Source organism: Hibiscus syriacus, unplaced genomic scaffold, assembly GCF_006381635.1.
Source record: "Hibiscus syriacus cultivar Baekdansim isolate YM2019G1 unplaced genomic scaffold, ASM638163v2 tig00111957_pilon, whole genome shotgun sequence".
In the NCBI taxonomy this organism is placed as follows: Eukaryota; Viridiplantae; Streptophyta; class Magnoliopsida; order Malvales; family Malvaceae; genus Hibiscus; species Hibiscus syriacus.
In genome coordinates, this window is record NW_024063222.1 from 1,000 (window position 1) to 22,339 (window position 21,340).

At 35.2% G+C, this 21,340-nt stretch overlaps 1 pseudogene; it reads right to left on the reverse strand.

The window, feature by feature from the left end:
• Nucleotides 1-11,093: 11,093 nt before the first annotated feature.
• Nucleotides 11,094-13,019, reverse strand: LOC120173550 (annotated as a pseudogene).
• Between the last annotated feature and the right edge of the window lie 8,321 nt (nt 13,020-21,340).

Sequence of the window (21,340 nt, forward strand, 5' to 3'; positions counted from 1 at the left end):
CACTGGAACAAGATGAGATTCTTCCATATTCATTTGGGCCTAAAACACATAATAGAATATGTATAGCCTTAGAGTTAAGCTGGAAATTTTTCTGCTCTTCTCTACTCCAATCGTTGTACTTGCCGGGTGGAGAAGAGTAACCTTCCATGATTGAGTTCCAAGCTCCTAGATTGTAGGATTGAATAAAAGTACATCATCTTATTCTTCCAATGTGCATAATTTGCTCAATTGAAGAAGGGTGGCTTGTTGACCAGTTGTGAATCCATAATAGGATATTCTTCAAGATAATAAGCACCGGAGGAAAAAGTCATTTCTTTGTCGGTTGCATCGGAAATTGGTAGAGCTTCTTCGAGGATCGTCTCAAGGTGGTTAAACCTTATTAATGAGTTAGGCTCTGATACCAATTGATGGGATTTTTGGAAGCTCGAATCAACAACCGGAACGGTTTGTAAAGAGGGGTCGGAATGGTTTTTGAGTTTAGGGAGTAAGGAGATTGAAATATAGAAAATTGCACAGCGATTTAGAGTGGTTCGACTTTCTAAACCAAAGTCTGCGTCCACTACCTTAACTCCTCACCAAGGATTTTCTAACAAATTCACTAATTTGTTCTTTCTTTTAAGGACAAAGAGATAACCTTACAACTCCCTAGTTTTTCCGGGCTAAACTAGAACCTTTCCCTAGCTTTTACACGGGATAAGCTAGAACATTTCCTCTTTACAAAAGAATAAAAGAAGTAAACAATAAAACCTCTCTAAGGTAGGAGTTTACAAGATTAAGCTCACAATAACAAAATATTTACAAGAGAAAGATGAAATAAGATTGAAAAACTCTTCTCTTGTGTTTGATTGCTTGGATAGTTGTTCACTTTCTTCTTCAAGTGTCCTTAGCTTGTATTTATAGCTTGGAATGTGTTTGATGTTGTATATAGTCGTTGGTGATGTTTTGGAGCCGTTTGGGGATGATTTTTCTACTCAAAAAAGGCTGCCCATAACATGATGCATCGGTGCACTATCAAGGTGCATCGATACCCCTTCATTAAATTCAAATAAACTAGCTGTTACTAGTCGTTGCAGCCTTGATGCATGGATGCATGGCAGGATGCATCGATGCACTAAGTGCATTCAATGTTTGAGTGCATGGATGCATTGCATGATGCATCGATGCATTAGTACAGGTGCATGGATGCACTGCAGGGATGCACTGCAGGGATGCATGCATGGATGCACTTTGACACCCTTTAGCATTTTGGCTCAAATCCGATTTTAATGGACTTTGAATTATTTTTTAAACCTTTTAAAACTTTGAATAAATTCAATTAAGTCCAAAAATATTTTGTAAATTCAATTTAAGTCCAAAAATATTTTGCCTTAAATTGTTATATCAAAACATAGTTCAACAGTACGCGTCCTAACATTTCACAAGCAGTTGGAGTTGTGAGAAGGTACATGCATGATCCTAGAAAAGGGATTATCAAGCTGTGAAATGGATTCTACAGTATCTCCAACAAACCATGGATGTTGGTTTAGTGTTTGAACATGATGAAACACTTGGTCAGTGTGTGATTGGATAAGTTGATTTCGACTATGTTGGTGATTTGGATAAGCATCAATCAACTACTGGGTATTTTTTTACTCTTGCTAAAGCCCCAGTAAGTTTGGAAGTCTAGTTTGCAATCTACGGTGGCTTTGTCTACTACATAGGTAGAATACATGGCAGTTTCAAAGGCTGTGAAGGAAGTAATTTGGCTTAACGGGTTGATGGAAGACTTAGGAGTTGTTCAAAGTCACATTAGCCTCTATTGTGACAGTCAGAGCGCTATTCACTTAGCGAAAAATCAAGTCCACCATTAAAGGACTAAGCATATCAATGTGAGGTATCACTTTGTGCGTGAGATCTTTGAAGAAGGAAAGATTCTTCTTCAGAAAATTACGACAGTAGAAAATCTAGTAGATATGATGACCAAGGTAGTAACAGTAATCAAGTTCAATCATTGTTTGAACTTGATTAACATCCTGAAAGTTTGAGCACCTTCGGGTATATGGTGCTTGTGAGCGCAATTTGAGGCACAACATCAAAGTTGGGGAGTTGAATAAGTTAAGTAGGCTTGGTAATTTCAAGCCAAGGTAGAGTTTTGTTATATTTGGCTTGTAAATTGTCAAATTTGGCAAGTTGGAAAATTCATCTTGGTTGGTGGCCAACTTATTGGAAATTGCAACTTGGTTGGTGGCCAACTTATTGGAAAATTCATCTTTGGTAGGTGGCCAACTTTGCACATGGGAATTTTATCTTTGGTCCCTAAAATATTAGGTTATTTATAAGTTTAGTCCTTAAAACGCAACTATAAATAGGCCTAAGTATTTCATTAGAAATCATCCCAAAAACAAGTTCTTTATTCCTCTTGTTTTCTTCATTCTCTCACTTTGGGAATTCTAAAGAATTTCTTTTGTTGTAATATTTGTTGATAGTGAAGTTATATCATCTGGTGTGGTGCCCGAGGAGTAGACGATATTCTCGTTGAACCTCGTAAATTTGGTGTGTTCTCTCCTTTATTATTTTTTATTCGGTTTTTCATTGTGTTTCAATATTCAATAGTTTGACGGGTTTATCTGCTGTGCAACCTTTGGTGGTTTTGATCTTGACATTTTAGGTTAATTTTGAAACTACGTTTGTGTGGGAAATAGCCCAATTTCCCCAACAATCAGTGATTCCCTTATCAAGGCTACTCATCATGGTCAAGCAAAAAGGACAAAGACTCTAAATCAAATTCTTCATCTTTTGCTTTCAGCAGATCATCTGCTTCAAAGTTCAATAAATAGGAGCCATCATTGTACAACGAATCAAGCACTTGGGCTCCATTGTGTTCTTCAACCACTTCACCATCACCCATTTTTTCATCATTTGTTAAACAAATTTGTGTTAAGTTGGTAACGTCAATATATTGAGTTACAGGTGGGCTGCAATGGGACAATGACGTAGCTGCTGCACCTAGTGGCTCGAGTCCAAATCACTTCGATTTTGGCTTTCGTAGCCTAGGATGAACTCGAGAGTTCAATGGATGTTTTAGATTTAGCTCTCTTTCCTATAGTAGCATTCCAGTAGTTCTTGATTTCATTGTCTGTTCGCCGGGTAACCTTCCAGCTATCAAAGACCATCTGCACATTCGTTGAACAAAGCAATGTACCATTTAAATAATATCTCGGGTCGAATTTAATAAACAAAAAATAGATCAAAAACCTGTTACCAAGAAGATTATGGAGTAATGAGTTCTTCATCATGGATATATTGCCTCTTTTGATATCTAGTCTAAGATTGTTCAACCACCTCAGCTTACAAGTCTTCTCACATATCTTCAAACTTGCATTTGGGGATCAATTAAAAAGCTTGATTATAATATTTTTCAATTTCAGGTCTTGTCAATATATATGTATGTATGTGTACCAGCTCTCTTGGGGATATTTCTCCATTTTCCTTCACCGTGAGCTTCAATATATGATATAAGTATTTTATCTTCCAATGTAGTCCAAGCTCTTTGTTGAGCCCTTCTTTAGAGCAACAAAGGACTCCTCCACATATCTCTCACTTTGTTATTAAAAAATGGATGACGACCATGCCTCATTTATAGCCCCATCAAGTTAAAAAATAAATGATAGATAGCTCAAGTTGCAAGTCTAAGCGTTATATATAGAGGGGGTTTAGTTTAGGGATTTTGAATGCAAATAGTGAATTCTATAAAGAAATTATGTAAGCACCAAGATTTAACTAAGATAAAATAATCACAAAATAAAGAATACTAATATTTAACGTAGACAATGTTTTTCAAAAAGATCATAAACAAGAGGAGAAAGTCCACCATGTTGAAAAAGAGTACAAGAATATTTGTATCTAAAGGAAATTTAATATTTAATCAACTTATATCTACATTTTAATCCCTAGTATCCATTTATAGAGATAATTTTTTTTTATTGGAAAGAAAATCTACATAGAAAAGGTAAACTCAAATTGTGATATGATCCCGGTTATGTGTTCCGAGTCATATACGATGTTGCTCGATCGTGATTCTAGTAAGAACTTCACAATGCTTTGATTGAAGACTGAAAATGCACAAACAACGTTATAAGAAGGAAATATGTATATATAAATATGTGTATGAAAGTAATGGAAATGATAGAATGAAGTTGAAGTGGATTGTAAATGAAAGAAGTGTGGTGGTGATAGTGGTTTAATGGATGTAATGAAAATGGTGAAGGATGTTTGTGGTTGGTGTGGAGAATGATAGTAATTCAAAAGATGGATTATGACCCTCTAACTATATATGAGTTAGGAACCAACAATATAATAGAGATGAAATCGAAGTGATAGAGGGTGGAACGTGACCCACTAGCTATATTAGAGCTAGGAACCAACGCTATAACAAGATGAAATGGATGAAGGCTTCAAGACCGACTTTCCATGTTCATCCAAATAGGTATATGTTCTTTGCACTCCTTCTTTGTGTTCCTTTGAATCATCATGAGGGTGGGTGGAGAGTCTTGACCTTTGAACTCCTTCAAGTAGGTAGGTTACACCATCTTTAATCTTCATGCCTTTCCATATGATGGCTCTTGAGTAAGTGGATAGCCTTTGCTTCAAATCATCTATTTGCAAAATGGAGAGTGGAAATTTCATCTCAAGATCGCAAAGAAACTTATCCTCACAACTCAGTAAATCAATTCCTTGTTTTTGAATCATTCCTATGAAAAGCAAATCAAAGTTAGAAGTAAATAATTCAATAACAAAAGAAATGGAAAAATCAAACCATGGAGGATGCTTGATGATCTTATTGGGAACCGATTCCTTGGTGATAGAAAACTTCATTGGATCCGCCTTTGAAGCATGATTAAAGCATGGACGATGTTCGATCATATTTAGGGTTAGCAATGTGTTTGAAATGTCTCTTGAAGTTCTCTTATCGTTATCCTGCAACAATGAAAATTCAAGAATAGAAGAAAAATGGTTAAGGTTGTTAGTACATAATGAAATTTGACTCTCTCTCTCTTTTGCACAAACAATTTCTTTTTCAAACTCATCATTTTCTCTCTCATTTCTTTTTGAATTTCTTCTTCAATGTCACTCTTTTTCTCTTTTTCTTCGAAAATCTACTCTTTCCCCATTTTTTCATAAAAAAAAATTTCTCTGCTCTCAATGTCTTTTTCAACTCTTATTTCTCTTTCTTTTTAGCAAATATTTTCTTTTTCTAGTTATTCTTGCAATTGTGTTTCTTTGACAAAATTATCAAAACACACTTGAAGACGAGCTAGACTTTCTGGATTGAAAGATGCAAAATTCATTGGCTCACTTCGCGTTGAACTTTTGACATTACTTCTTGTTATAAAATTGGGGTCCTCCTTGTAAGATCTTCTACTGCAATTAAGTGTAGAACTAGAAAACGATCGAGTATTATCCCTCTTTTGTAGTTGTGTTTTGATCTTTGATGAACGTATTTGTGAACAAGATGGTCTTTCAATCATTTGCTCCAATTTCTTTGAGATTGGGTCGAGATGCTTTTGAAACAAACTCCTTATCTCTAGTGTCATGGCTTGCATTAGCAAGTTTGGTGCACCACCATCATTTTGGGCGTCACCTCCTGAATATGAGAATTGTCTCTAGAAGTGGGAGACATGATTAGCAATTAAAAATGAAAGATAGACCTCACCAACACAAAACCTCACCAATACACTCCAAAGAAAAGTCTCTCATCTCGTGTTTCACTCGGGATGGCTTTTACCCTTAATGCACACTCTTGCCTTTTACCGTTCTTGCTTTCCTTTAAAGTTCTTGTGGAACTCCCTCGAGGTTTAAAAGGTGTCTTGTAGACTTTGGCTGAAACAATTGGGGCTTGGTTGGAAAAATGATGTGAGTAAAGAAAGAATTGGCTACAAGAAAGAAAGAAGATGCGAATAGGCAATGAAATCGTAAATATAATAAAAGAAATGATGAAACAAATACGAAACCTTCTTAATTATTTTCATCTCAAGCTCCCGATATTGGATTGAGGTGATTCAAAAGGCATTGGAAAGCTAAGAGATAGAGGAATAATGTACAATTGATTGTTTGACCCAAACACGTCTGTATCGAATCCAGAATTGGAAGACATTCTGACTGATAATCTTGCATCTGTTGAGACTGTTCAGCTTCCCTATTGCACCTAAACATAAAGATAAACTTTATTCAATCATAACATGTAAATATGCATGGGATAGTTAAGAGTTAGTTTGATTAATGAAATAACATTATTCAATGAACTAACTTTATTCAATGAACTAATAAAGATGGAATCGAAGTGATATAGGGTGGAACGTGACCCACTAGCTATAGTAGAGCTAGGAACCAACGCTATAACAAGATGAAATGGATGAAGGCTTCAAGACCGACAAGAAACCGATAGAGTTCTAATCCAAGAACTAAAATGAAAACAATCTTTCAAAGTATTTTCATAAATCAAATTGTTCTATGTACAAATGCAATGGAGGTGCCTATTTATAGTGTTGATAGGCACCATATGAAGAGTTTTTACAATTAAAAGAAAACAATCACCTAAATGCAATTGAATTCAATTAAATGACTTGTCATTCGTTCTTGGATTAGAACTCTATCGGTTTCTTGTCGGTCTTGAAGCCTTCATCCATTTCATCTTGTTATAGCGTTGGTTCCTAGCTCTACTATAGCTAGTGGGTCACGTTCCACCCTCTATCACTTTGATTCCATCTTTATTATATTGTTGGTTCCTAACTCATATATAGTTAGAGGGTCACAATCCATCTTTTGAATTACTATCATTCTCCACTCCAACCACAAACATCCTTCACCATTTTCGTTACATCCATTCAACCACTATCACCACCACACTTCTTTCATTTACAATTCACTTAAACTTCATTCTATCATTTCCATTACTTTCATACACATATTTATAAATACATATTTTCCTTCTTATAATGTTGTTTATGCATTTTCAGTTTCAATCAAAGCACTGTGAAGTTCTTACTAGAATCACGATCGGGCAACATCGTGTATGACTCGGAACACATAACCGGGATCATATCAAATTGAGTTTTTTTCTCAACAAAAATATATTATTATACACCTTACGCCTTAATTATGTGCCTCATTAAAAATGTCCCTAAATTTATATAGAGGAAAAGAGGGCAACACAGTAAAGCATCAAACATAGTTCAAACAAACACAATCTAAATTTGTTGCTCATACTGAGCACCCTGCAACAACCTGTTGAATATAACTTAAACCTTATTAGAATTATGAAAATAGCACTCAAATTGAGTTTTCTATTTTTCGTTAACGCATAAAAGCAAAATTTTACTTGGATTGAACTACTCCGTACCACCATCGTAAATTCATATTTTAACATCTGTTTTAATTGAATTTTTCTTTAACTGTCTCAAACTAGATAAAAAATAATTTAAATCACACGACTATACCAATTATATATATATATATATAGGTTTGATTAAGGGATTTCCGATGCCAATAGTGAGTTCCTTTAAAGAAATTATGTCTACGTGTAGCACGCTGAAATGAATAAAGGCTAATAATGACTAGGGTTATCAGTGTTGCACTGTGAACGCAAACAAAGATATACACCATCTTTGGTTTTCTTTAAGATTCGTTTAATAATATTAAATTATTTAATCCCGTACGGCTGGCCTTTTCACAAGCAATTTGCATTACTCGTTAAGACGAGAACAAAATCAAATAACATTTTTTTAATCTACTAGACTTGATTTTAAGATCCATTTGCTTTTAGTATTTTCGATATTTGTTTTATTATTTATTTTTGAGAGCCATAACTTCTTTTCAAATAATGTCATTACTAAGATTTGCTTCTCAAGAATGACGTATGCCATACCACACTGTATCTAGTATTTATTGGTTCACGATTAAAACAAAGATATCATTTTTTTTTTTTTGCCGTTCCATGCAACAAATGTACGTGATAGTTTCGCATAAGAGTTATTTTTAATAGTCGGATTATAACTCTAAAGAAATTCATATTTCCTTTCTGTTCAAGGATGAATTGAGTTAGTGTTAGGGGCGGTTACACTCTTAAAAGTTTTAAATATGTATTTTCTTGTAATGATTTAATTTCATTTTAAATTTCTAATATACTTTTTACTTGCTTGATATAAAATTATATGTGCTTGGTGCATTTTCATGTGCTTACCAAACCTAGTAGAACATATACATAGTTTACTCGAGCTTCCGTTCAAAGGTGGCAATTCATTTGGCCGTCATTGTTTTGTTCGTTTGTGTTGTGTTTGGACCACTTTGACATGTAATAAAGCATCTTGGTGTTGTCATGCGGCTGGTCTCATCTTTTAAAACAACTTGGGTATCTTTTTTTTCTGAAAAAATAAATTATATAGATAGATAGAGAGAAAAATATTCGATTTAGTTTCGATACTCATTTCAATATATGGTAAGTATAAGATAATATATGTTTAAAGATAATTCTCAATTATTTAGCATCTAATGTTCATTCCTGGTACTCAATAAAAATATCTAGGATTGATGATGATTAAAAATTAGAGTGAAACTTCAAGAGAAAAGAAATCGTTGGAAAATGTATAAACTTTGAGTCCTTAAAAGAGGTAATTTTCCATTTTGATATGATGAGATAAATTAATGTTAATGGAAATGGGGAACTTGGGAGCTTAGTCCCCTAATTCCCTAAGGTTTATGACAGCGTCCAAATACTCTTTAAAAATCCCATTTTTATCTTTGAATTTCATTGTCCCCTCAAATTTAACCCAATTTCAAAATTTTATAGATTTTTGTTTAGACTTTTAACTAGGATTCGGGGCGTAATATATCGATGATCGAAACTACGAAAGGGAAATGTTGATGACATAATTGATTAAGTAGTGGAAGTTGTTAGAAATGTATAATATTAAGATATATATACCTATATAAAGTAGAATTATTTATAAGTTTATAAACTATTTCTTTTATATAGGGACGAAGTAATGATAATAGTTTAAGGGGATAAAGTATAATTAGTAACAGCAATGAAAGGCACAAGATCAAAATAAATTAAAACTAGAAAATTTAAACATGTAATTAATAAACAAATGAGGTTAGTGCCCTAAGATATTTTTTATAGAAATAAAAAATGCTAGTTTTATTAATAAAATACTATCCAACATTACTATGAACATATAGTTACAACATATTCATATAACCATTAACACAAGAAACTAGCTACTTGATATCATATAAAGAAAATATTAGAAACTCGTTTAAAAAATCAAATAAAAGATAGATGTGAGTAGATCTAATTACATTAACAAATGAACTACAATATGAGATTAAACAATTAAAAGACTACCGGTGAGCACAACCCTCAAAACCCGCTTATATATCCGAACCCAATACCTACCGATTTCACTAAACTAAATCCATCATCCTTTCTCTTCAAATAAATGAAAGCTTAAACTCGTAAAGAGAAACTTCAAATTCTTTCAAAAGTGCTAAATGCTTGTGAGATTTAATTAGAAATTTAGAAATCTCGTGAACTAAACATCATCCTAATATATTTTTATTTGAATTCTAAGTTAGATAATGAAAACCCTTAAACCTAAAGTTTCATCCATTTTTATTCTTGTTTTTGAATTGGTTGGTGGGTTCTAGCCCTCCAAAATTGTATAAAATTAACCCTTAATCTTTTAAAAAATTTAATTTGGCCTCCTCATAAAATTTAAAAACTCTTATAATATTTTATTTTTTTGAATATTTTAATTAAGTCCCCTCTTATTATTTTTACAATTTATCATTAAGTCTTAAAAAAATTAAAATTTTAGTTATATCCCAAATTTCTTTGAACAAGTTGAATTAAACCCTTCAAGAAAATTAAAATTTTAAGTTAAACCTCCAAACTATGTTACCAAAATTCATCACTACTCTAAATCTTAAATCATAAATCCCATATAAAAATGTAACACTCAAATATATATATTATCATCTTCTAATCACTTCCGTGGGTGTGCTAAGGGATGGACATTTGACTCGAATTAATGAGTTTCAGCTCGATTCTATAGAGACATTTTTTGTTGTTGAAATTTAGATTCAAGTCAGATTCAGATTTAAAGATACAGATTTAAAGTGAAAAATATTCGACATGAGAATAATAGTATAATTGACATTTATATATTTAAGAATAATTACTATAATATATATATATATTAATTAGGTCCCTATTTTATCTATAAAAATGAGAATTATATACTCTTCTACAAAACTTATGTCATCTCTCTCATCTGTTCATTAAAATCGTGCATTACGTACTCCGTTTTTTGCAGAATCTCAGATATTTCTTTTTCAACTCTATAATGGATGAGTGATCCCCCCCCCCCCCCCCCCCCGCGTCTCGTGTCGTCCCATGCCATGCAGAGATAACAAGCCCCACCCCCACCATACGTACTCTCCAATTACATGCATTGTTCAATTCATGCCATCTTCCTATCATACCAACCAACCATCATAAATATACATATATTGATTAGTCTGGATGAATAAAGTTAACATCTATTAAAGACTCTCAAGTCTCAACATACACCTTAGGTGGACTTCATGCTCGAATTTAGGATAATAAAAATCTCTTAATCATTCAGGTTGCTTGATTAGTACATATACGCTTCAAAGGATAATAACAATTTCTTAATCATTCAGGTTGATTGATTAGTACATAATATATATATATATACACACACACATGCATGCATGCATTAAAACAAAGAGCCCCATAGCAACCAAAGCAACGACATTAATGTGAAGAGAAGAGGGAAACAAAGATTGAGGTTCAAATTTTGAAACAAAAACTACCCATGGTCCATAAGCAGGTGAATACAACACAAAAAACAAACGAAAAAACAATGGCTAAGACATCAAGAAAGATCAGAGGTCTTCATTCACATCTTAGTTGCTTTATAGACAACCCATAGTTGATGTTAACTTTGTGGAACTAAGCACACCATTAGCACTGGAAATCCTTGAGTTAAAAAAAATGCTTACCTTGTAGAAGACCTTTGGGAGGTTGACCTTCAATTCTCATTCTCCTCATCACTGTCGTTACCATCGTCTTCTTGCTCATCACCATCATTCTCCAAGTAGTTCCCACGGCTTTTATTGTCCTTTACGTTGCTTCCTTGTTTATCACCTACTGTGCCATCAAAATCCAACTTTGGGGAGTTCATTCCAGATACTTTAAGGCTCCTATTAACGTCAACTCCCTGAGGAATATAGGGTTCCAAAAGGTCCGAATCACCTTGCTTTTGCATCTCAATATCAGTGTTAATTGGTATTCTTGAGTAGACTTGATCCAATTGATCAAAATAACTGCAGGTTTTGGATTGCTGAGAGCGTTTCTTACGATTCTCTTTGCTCTTCCTGAAATACTTGTTGATGTTCTCCCATTTCTCTTTGCATCTTTTGGCACTTCTTTGATAACCAAAAGAAGACATTAAAGAGCTCTCGTCTTCCCAAAGAGCACCCTTTAATCCAGGTTCTCGAAACTTTGATTGAAAGTTACATCTCACTTGAATCAAGGCCTCAACTTCAGGTATAGGATACCTGCTATTGTTATCAGCTTTAACAACCGTGCTTTCAGGTTGCACTAACAATGGAGTCCTTTGTGGAAGATTGATGCTTTCACCTGTAATCTTCTCCAAATAGGATACAATGAGAGCTTCTCTACTTGAAGCTAAAGCTTGTTCATGTGCTCTTGCAATGGCTTCTCTATTACGTCTTTCAACCTCTTGTTGTCTCCATGATTCGTCTTTCACTGACCTCTCTTTATCCATCCTTTCAATCACTTCCAAAAACCTTCTGTGGAGATACTCTTGATGATCAATCACTTGCTTCACTAAGCTCCCGAAAAACACAACCATTGAACTCATTTCCTCCATTTTTGTCTTCCTATTGATCTTCTTTTGTATCTTGTTCCTCAAGGAAGCTTCTTTCACAATGGAAGTGCTCTCTGATCCATTACCAACCCCTCCATTTGCACCTACATTATGGCCATGGAACTCGGTTAAGGGCATGGAGGTGGCAACATTTGCAGGTGAATTCTCCCCAGTGAGAGCAGACCCTGACCCAGCTTGAGCAGCTTCTCCTCCATGCCCATAAATTGCTTCAAGCTCACCAAAGAGTCTATATTTGTGATCCAAATTCTTGCTCCTCTCATTTTTGGATTGAGAAACCTTGTTATTTCCACTACACTGCCTATCTTCGTATCTGTTTCAGGGCTTCGTGCTAACATTTCAACAAACACATGGGTGACAAAAAGAAGTCAAACAAGAAAAAGAGCAAACTTGAGTAAGAAATGGAATTATAATAAATTACCAAAAGGGTTCCTTCATGGAAGAATCTTCATGGGGATGCAAACAATGGGGAACCAAAAGTGAATCTTCATGTTGCTGATTTTCATGGAAAAAAACTGGCTTCGTTGTGCTCATGATTCAAAGGCAAAGCAATATCTTTTTTCCCACTGTTTTCATTAAGACACAACTTGAAATTAACAGCTGAAAAGGGATGATTATGATGATGAACAGATTCTGGGTGTCGAAATGCTCGAAACTGAGCTTGATGATGCTGAAAAAGCTGATGGGTAACTGGACTCGAGTGTTGGTGAGAAAGATTCTCATGGTGTTCGTGTTGTTGCTGAAAATTTAAAGGGTGAGGGAAAACAGATTGTTGTTGTTGGTGAGAAAGATTCTCATGGTGTTCGTGTTGTTACTGAGAATTTACAGGGTAAGGGAAAACAGATTGTTGTTGCTGCTGCTGGGGACTGGGAATGAAGAAAACTGAAGAAGATGAAGAATCGTTATCATCAGCCATGAATTGCTGCTGCTGCTGAAGATGATGATGGGAGCCATATTTAATGGGATGCATTTCTTTCAAATTGTCTTTTGTTTTGTTTTAGCTGAGCATAAATGCAGGAGGACCCCAAACGAGGATTCTTCCTTCTAAGAAACTTGAAATAGGTTAGATGGTGAAGAAGATAAAATAATATATTTCCCTTGTAACCATAAAAAAAAAACAGCTGAATGGATTAGAATATTAGATATTTCTAAAAGTGGTCTAGGGTTTTGGTTTATCCCACAAAATAATAATTAGATAAATTTAAAATAGGTTTAATTATAGTTTCATCCCTTTAATTTGTCATTTATTAAAGTTAATATATATATATATATATATATATTATGAATTTAAGTTAAGTATTTATATACTAAGATATAAAATAGATACATCGTTTTATCTTTTTTAAATTAAGCATTGGTCTTGCTCAATGGTTGGGTAAACGTGATATCAATGACAAGTGACATTATTCGATTGTAGGATTAAATTTATTTTAATTTATTAAAAGTAAAACTAAATTGAGAGAACATGTAAATAACAATGATCAAATGCGTGATTATATCAAAATACCATGTCACCTAGTTATCGACAATTAATCTGTGATGATTATATCTTAATTACATAAAGACAAAAGTGACAATGTCTTAATTAAATAAAAATAAAAATGATTATATCTTAATTAAATAAAAATAAAAATGGTTATATATTATATTTTTTTTAGATGAGCTAAAGAAAAATAGACAAAAACACACGAATAAATATAATCAACTCAAAATTATTTTAGAGAAAATAACCTCAGTGACCAAAAATGCCTTATAATATACGATTTTAACCATTTTTTTTTGGATTTTCCAAAATAACCAACTAAATCGCAATGCGATCGATAATTCGCAACGCAATCTCCGGTATCGCAAATCAGTTTCCAGATTCGCAATGTGATTCTGACTATCGCATTGCGATTTCCCAAATTCACGTTGCGATTTTCCTAATTCGCAATGCGAATACGTAAATCGCAACGCGAATTTGGAAAATCGCAATGCGATTACGTAAATCGCAATGCGATTTACATAGCGTCATTCGTATTAACGCGTATCGGAACACTGAACCGTCCACAGTATATCCCGTAATCGCAACTCATAACCTAAAACCCTAAATCACAACTCAGTCTCATCTCCATCTCTCACTCTCTAAGGCGACATTCGTCCCCATCTCCGACGAAATCAGTCCCCATGACGATAACAGTCTCCATCTCCGGCGAAATCATTCACGGTCAGAAATGGAAAATCAACCAAATCAACCACCGAGGGTTAGTTTTTTTAATTATTTTTATTTTGAAATTTTTGCATTATTATTAGGTTTTTCATATTGAAATTGATGATAAGTTTACTGGTATTTTCAATAATAGATTAACCATTTCACTTAGATTGCTTATTATATTCATTCGATTGTTGTCAATACTGCTAAACTGTTTAGTCTTTAACCCTGTGAAGTTAGTATTTGTCTTTGTTTTGTCTTTTGGTTGAAGTAATGCAATCCATTCAAATTTCTTTCAATTTTAGTATTTGAAACCGAGAATGACTATCGCAACGAGTGAATCGCAACGCGAAAATGACTATCGCAATGCGAATTTGACTATCGCAACGAGAGAATCGCAATGCGATTTTCATTTCGCGTTGCGATAGTCAAATTCGCGTTGCGATAGTCATTTTCGTGTTGCGATTTTCATTTTCGTGTTGCGATTTAAAGTTTCAGAAACTATTCTTCTTCTGCAAATTGAAACTTGAATGAATTGCATTACTTCAACCAAAAAACAAATACTAAATTCACAGTGTTGTAAATTTAAGTTTGAAGAATAAACTACTACTCTTTATGTTTAATGTTCATATCTTCACAGTGTAGTTTTTGTTATATCTAAATTGGTATGTTTATTGTTTTTGCAGAACTTTTATTCGGCTCAAGTGACCTTAAGAAATAAAGTAAGCCTGGCCAAAACAATTGCGTCGAAGCTTTCACCTACACAAAGAAAAACATTTGAGGATACTTGCTTCGGGCCATGACTGAAAGTACAACATCTGGGTGGAGATGCTATGTTGACCCATCTATTTCTTCAAACCATGACTAGCGATCTACCAGAGACTATACAACGTCGTGATGAAGAGATATGGTTTGATTTTCCACCGGCGTATACGTGTTTTGGGCGGGAGGAGTTTTGCTTAATCACCGGTCTACGCTTCGGACACGATGATGTAGATCGGTACACTATACATATTACCCACCTATCATGGTTTTCCCGGGTTTTTCCTGAGCAGTCAACGGAGAAGTCAAATTTACACGTGGAAGACTTGACGAGATTATTGAATAAGAAAGATGGTTTTACTCGGATGGATGACGTCGATGTTGTCCGAGTATGCCTTCTAATACTTTTGCAAGCTGGCTTTTTAGGCAGAGAGGCCCGACAACCTATTCCTAATGATCTAATTAAATTGGTAGAGGACCTAAATGCATGGAACCTGTTTCCGTGGGGTTCGTATCTATGGAGAGCTACATGGAATAAGTTGTCGTCTGCCTTTAATGATCGGAAAAGTTTGCGTGGCGATGGTTCCAAATACACTTTGTCAGGCTTTATTTGGGCCTTTAAGGTAATAATTTTTATATAATGTTTCCAAAATTATAATTAATTCTTTAACAATTACTAATGTTTGTTTTTATATTGTTTGTAGATTTGGATATTTGAGGCCTTTCCCGCCATGCAGACATATACATTAAACACTTCTAATGATATTCCTAGGGCTATTTCCTGGAAGAGGAAACGGTCCTTGCAGCAATGGGAAGATTTACTACCGTATACTATAATAAATAATATAAGTTAACACAAATACTACCATATGTTTATAAACAAGTTATTACTAGTACACGTTTAACTTTGTTTGAGCTTTTATATTGTTAGGAGGCCAACACTCCATTACAGAGGCTGAAACCCACGGAAGCTGAGCTTGCCACTGATTGGTGGCAAGCTAGTAAGCTTTTTTCTGATGGCACGGATGATGAGCAGCCACCACTTCGAGAGCCATCACCTCACCTAGAGCCATCACCTGATCGACCCGAATATACACCTCCACAAAGAGAGTCATCACCTATTCTATCACATCATCGAGCCTCTTCTCCACCATCACCTCATGATAGGCGACTGGCAAAGATGCCACGACGTTTATCTCCCTGTTCTCCACCTCTACGGGATGAGTTAGGGGAGTTACGTAATGAGGTCAATGCCTTGCGTGAGGAGGTCGGCACTTTACGCGATGACAATGGTGCATGGCGTGTTGAGGTGTCTACTTTACGTGGTGAGGTAGCAGCTCTACGTGAGATTGTAGCATCGTTGCAGAACGAGGTTCATACTCTACGCAACGAGGTAAGTTTAATATTTTTCATATTTAACTTGATGATAAATTTACTCGTAATTTCACTTAGATTGCTTAGTAAATTTATTCGGTTGCTGCCAATACTGTTTAACTGTTTATTCTTTAACCCTGTGGAGTTAGTATTTGTTTTTGGTTGTCTTTTGGTTGAAGTAATGCAATCCATTCAAGTTTCAATTTGCAGAAGAAGAATAGTTTACTATCGCAATGCGAAAATGACTATCGCAACGCGAAAATTACTATCGCAACGAGAGAATAGCAATGCAAAAATGACTATCGCAATGCAAAAATGACTATCGCAATGCGAATTTGACTATCGCAACGAAAGCATCGCAATGAGAAATGAAAATCGCATTGCGATTCTCTCGTTCCGATAGTCAAATTCGCATTGCGATAGTCATTTTTGCATTGCGATTTTGTTGTTGCGATTTTCATTTCGCATTGCGATTCTCTCGTTACGATAGTCATTTTCGCGTTGCGATAGTCATTTGCAGATTCTATTCTTCTTATGCAAATTGAAACTTGAATGAATTGCATTACTTCAACCAAAAGACAAATACTAACTTCACAGTGTTGAAAATTTAAGTTTCAAGAATAAACTACTACTCTTTATGTTGTCATTGAACCTGCACTAAACCTATATGTTGTCCTTTTAAATGTTTATATAAGTGCTTACTTCTGGAATGTTATCTGATGCATTTTGTGAACAATGATATAATAATGACTTGGGTGAATACCGTGCAAGTTTGAAAGATATTTGTCTTTGTTCTCACTGTTTAATATCATGTCTGTTTATTTACTGATTTATGTATTAATTTATTTTTAGCGGCCCGCTAAGGTGGATGCTCTACGTTGGGTTTTTCTTGCAAGACGGAGTTCACGCATCAGACGGCGTGCACGTGCCATTACGTCTCCGTTCACCCCAATAGTGCGAAGAATCCGTAAGAAAAAGCCTGACTCACCTGTCATCGTTCAAGAGGCCTCCCCTATCATTCAAGAGGCCCCTATCATCCCTCAAGAGTCCCCTCCCACCGTTCAAGAGGCCACTGTCATCGTTGAAGAGGTCCCTCCCAACATTCTAGAGCCCGATTCACACGGCGTAATATATCAAATTATTGAGAAGCCCCCTCACGTGACGGACATGATGGATGACTGTTGGCTTTCGTATAAGTTACCGGCCAGTACCATTCCGGCAGATGAAGTGGAGAGGAAACAACTACCGGAAACAATTCTGGATATACCCTTTGGGCTAAGACCGCAGTTTATTTTTATCTACATGAGCGGAGCCAAGGGTGTTACGCTGACATATACAAACTCAACGATGATATGCATTTGTTGATTGAACGGTCTTGGTGGGGTGTATTATTAGGGGTTGAAGACAACGGCTATTTCGATGGGGGGGTAAGTCTTATATTTCTTATATTTCAGTTTGATTAATTTTTTTTAAAATTTATGTAATTCACTAATATATGTCTTTTTTTGTAAAACAACATATTGATGTATGGGTGACACGTCTTCTAATTATAAGGAAATTGAAGAAAAATATTAAAAAATGCGATATACAATTATGTCGACGTCTTTTCACGTAGTTCACTTGAAGAATCAACGACAAGAATCATATGTGTTGGCTAATGGACAAGCTAAACTTTATCCTGCATGGTGGGAGGTCGATAAGGTTAGTATATTTGTTTAAATATTTTAAAGGTGTTCATAAATAAGTGCGCAATTTGAATTATTACATTTCGATGCAGGTGTTTATCCTTGTTTTGGACCGTACTCATTGGCTTCTCGTCGAGCTTCAGCTCCCATCCCTAAAGACAATAGTATATGACAACATGATAAATTACATATCATTGTCTGATTTGAGAGATATGATTAAGGGATCGAGCTCTCATTTGGCTAAATTCTTGGATGCAATTGATTATTGGACTAAGTCTGGAAACAAGAAGCCAAAGAAGTTCAATGTTACAGTTATCAGAGACGAGACCGCGCCACAACAAACGAAGGAAGCCAGAGGGGATTGTGGTCCTCTTGTATACATGTGCTTGGAGCGTTTGACGACAGGAAGTACACATTTTCTACCTCCCACCGATAGAGATAGAGGTGTAGTAGGCTTGTGGTTTCGGCATTTTATGGCTAGAGCGATATATACGAGACACTGCCTACCTGCATCCGCGTTATGAAAGTGTCCATAAACAATTTGTAAGTCAAATGCAAGTGTTGTTAAACATATTTACTCTTTTTGGTTTGAAAATGTTTGGTTAATAGAATTCAATAATTTGCTGTTTGTAGGTTTTAGATGTGTAGAAAGTGTTGTTGATTCAATGTTTGGTTTCTGCAGGTTAATCCTGAAGTGAGCTGCGTGAAATGGATGTATGAGTGCAAAAGTTGATTTCATTATTATTTTTTGATTGTTTAATTGATTTGTAAAAGATGATTTGTTAATGTTGATTTGTTTAATTGATGTGTACATAATATTTGTGCTTGTTTAATTAATTGAAATGTAATAGTTGATTTGTTGATTTCAATCTGCATTATGTTGAATGCAAAACAGACTATCGCAACGCGGAAATGACTATCGCAACGAGAGAATCGCAATGCGAAATGAAAATCGCAACGAGTGAATTGCAATGCGAAAATGAAAATCACAACGTGAAACTAATTTCGCGTTGCGATTTTCATTTTCGCATTGCGATTCACTCGTTGCGATTTTCATTTCGCATTGCGATTTTCATTTCGCATTGCGATTCTCTCGTTGCAATAGTCATTTCCGCGTTGCGATAGTCAATTCCACATTGCGATAGTCATTTCCGTGTTGCGATAGTCATATTCGCGTTGCGATTTCTGCGTTACGATAGTCAAATGAATGTCTAATAAGTGATAACAACTGAACATAGCATAGCAATGTTCAAACTCAAGTTACTAATACATGCCTAACTGAAAATGTTAAAAGTTCACACATAATATACACATAATACAACGTTTGCATTTAAAAATCACCTAAGTTAACAGTCCCAAAAGGTGAAGCCGGTTGTGATTGGGATTTTGATGAAGATCCATATTTTGGTAGAGGAAAAGATGATTGTGATGGCACTGGTGATCCACATGTCAACCTTGTATGACCACTTTCCTTGCACCGACTACATGTCAATCTCTTCTTCTCTTCACCCTTGGACGGTATACGATCATGACTTTTTGGTCGGCCAGGTAGCCTTCTGTCCATGGCTGGTGGCAAAACTGTTTGTAAGTCATCTGGTATGTCCCACTCAGAAGGATGTGGAATAGGGTAGACAATCTCGCCATAAGTCTGTCGATATACTTCTGTAGTGTAGCAATCCATAGCGTATACGCTTGAATCATCTTGGTTTAGATGAAGAGAAACTTTTATAACATGGCCACACGGATAACTAGATGTTTGCCATTTCATACAACTACACGTCTTTGCATTTAGATCAACAAGCCCATTTAAGTTATTATCCAGTACTTCAAACAAAGTGTTTGAACATGGTTCAACTATCCATGACGTTGACTTCACAACACGTTTCGTTATCTTTTTTTCTGTCCATGGTGTAACACGATGTTCCAATGTTCCTGTAAATTTAAATAAATAATACTTAGTAAAATTTATGATAAGTTACGAATTTAAAGAAATAATACCTGCATGGTTTCTTTTCTTGTAGTACCACTGTTAAATAGAGGCTCGAAAAAACTCCATTAACATAGTAATGGGTAATTTCCGGGAATGACGACTTAGAGCGTTGATTGATTCTGCACTATTAGACGTCATGAAACCATATCTTGCTCCAAGTTGATGTACTCTTGACCATCTTTCAAACCTGACATCTTCTAGTGTTTGAGCACACTGAGGCAAAACACGTCTTAAACAGTTTATATGCTTATTAAAATCCACTTCCCGATAAGCTTTTACAGCCTTCCAGTATGTCCATTTGTGATTTTTTATACCAGCAGACCTTGATTTTAGATTTCTATACAAATGAACACCACAAAGTCCATGAAAAGCATCTGGGAAACACCTTCTAACAGCGTTGTCAATTGAGTTTGCCCTATCGGATATGATTGTCAGATTGCTAATAGGACCTATGCAATCCCTAAGATGCCCCATAAACCATGTCCATGAATCAGAGGTTTCAGATTTGCCAACCCCATAAGCTATTGGCAGTATCCCATTGTTAGCATCCATGGCTACTGCTAATAAGTTTACTCCAATCGACCTTTTAAATGTACTCCGTCAACTATAATAACTGGGCGCATGCAATTAATAAACAAACGAATCTACAAAATCATATACACAAGAAATATAATCATTTAAATGTGAAATGCATGTAACTAACAAAAATGAGTCAACAAAATTATATTGATTTACTAATCGCAGCACCAATGGCGATAAACAACAACTCAAAGCGTCCATCTCTATCTGTTTTGATATGAGTTACCGACCCAGGATTTTTCAGCTTTAAATTGTGACGATAAGCCGGCAGTTGGGCAAACAATGCTTCTGGCGACCCCCTCAACAATTTCAAGGCATAACATTTGGCTCTCCAAGCTTGAGAATATGAGATACTAATCTTGAACCGAGCATTCATATCAGTCATAATTTCATGTCCCCGATATACCCTACCATTCAAAAACATTAACTCAGCCAGAAAACCACGCAACACCTTTTTGTTTGCATGTCTATGGTGAGGAAAAACTTGGGTTCTTGAACATGTATGTTTATCAATAAAAGTCCTAACTTGAAACATTTCGCAATCTTTTATCCTCTTTGCAATCATACGGCACATACAGTTTTTTTCAATCATACACATTGTTTCGAAACGATCTTTGCTTGATTTGTTAACTTTTAGTTGATAGCCATCTTCCACACATTTCGTATACAAAGCTATCTTCAAGTCTTCCTTTGTATCAAAACAATCATCTTTCTTGATACGAATAATTTTTGTGTAACAATCAACTACTATCTTTACCAACTCTTCTTCCGGTATCTGAAGTAATTC